The sequence below is a fragment of the Crocuta crocuta genome, unplaced genomic scaffold (assembly GCF_008692635.1).
Source record: "Crocuta crocuta isolate KB4526 unplaced genomic scaffold, BGI_CrCroc_1.0 scaffold204, whole genome shotgun sequence".
NCBI classification, from domain to species: domain Eukaryota; kingdom Metazoa; phylum Chordata; class Mammalia; order Carnivora; family Hyaenidae; genus Crocuta; species Crocuta crocuta.
Genome location: NW_027529603.1, coordinates 895,599 through 896,530, shown reverse-complemented (window position 1 = coordinate 896,530; position 932 = coordinate 895,599). Strand labels below are relative to the sequence as shown.

General features: G+C 48.5%; 1 protein-coding gene across 1 annotated transcript in view; it reads left to right on the top strand.

Annotated features, from left to right (window-relative positions):
• BAG1 (BAG cochaperone 1) overlaps positions 1 to 585 on the top strand; it is a 13,582-nt gene extending 12,997 nt beyond the window's left edge. The window contains exon 8 of the mRNA XM_077761867.1: positions 285 to 585. The gene's annotated coding sequence lies outside the window, so the exon portion shown is untranslated. The remainder of the gene's footprint in view (positions 1 to 284) is intronic.
• The last annotated feature ends 347 nt before the right edge of the window (positions 586 to 932 follow it).

Genomic DNA, 932 nt, shown 5'->3' with positions numbered 1-932 from the left:
GTCTCTCTCGTTGATCTCCACTTCCCCTCTAGCCCTCTGCAGAGCAGCTTGAGTGGTCATAAAGTACGGATCTTACCATGTCAGTACCCATAGGATGAAGGCCAAGGCCCTGCCTGGTGTGCTCTCTCTGTCGTCTCAGGCCACTCTCCTGTTTGCTGTCTGCTCTTGGGCACACAGTCTCCAGATGCTCTGTGCCCTCTCCTCTCTTGGGGTCTTTGACGCTGTCCCTCCATTTGGACAGCTCCTCACCATCTCTCTCCGTCCTTACCCCACCCCTTTCCTAGGTATCTGAACATCCCTTGAACTTAAGTCAAATGTCTCTTCCATGGAGAAACCTCACCTACTGCCCGAGAACACATCAAACCCCCGGGCGATATCGTTTCCCATTTTGCCATAACTTTTCTTTATGATAAATAGCATGATAAACCATGTTGATTTATTTGTGGGATTATTTGATTAATATTTACCTTTAACCCTAGACTCTCTAAGTTCCTTGGGTTAAGGAGCTTCTTTGTCTTGTTAACAGCATATTCCAAGCACATTGTCTATTTATAACGGGTGCTCAATAAATATTTGGAGAATGAATGGGTGAATGTTGAACACACACATCTTCAGTGAAATTCCCACAGCTGCTCTCAGCCACTGAAGCTCTGTCAGCACCGGAATTTACAGCATCAACAGCCGTTGTTTTATTTAAGGGTGGAGAAGAGAGGCCCTGAGGCACACACTGCTGGGCAGGTGTGCATGGTGGTGACTGGGGTCTGTGCACAAGGCCCACCCACATAGATCTGCACATCCACAGGGTATCTCTGCCTGAGATACCATCGCCCACTTTCCCAGGACACGGTGACTCCTACTGCGGGGGAACAAATGGGGCTCTGTGATCCCACAAACATCCTTTAGCCTCACAGAGCTGGAAAAATCCTCCCATA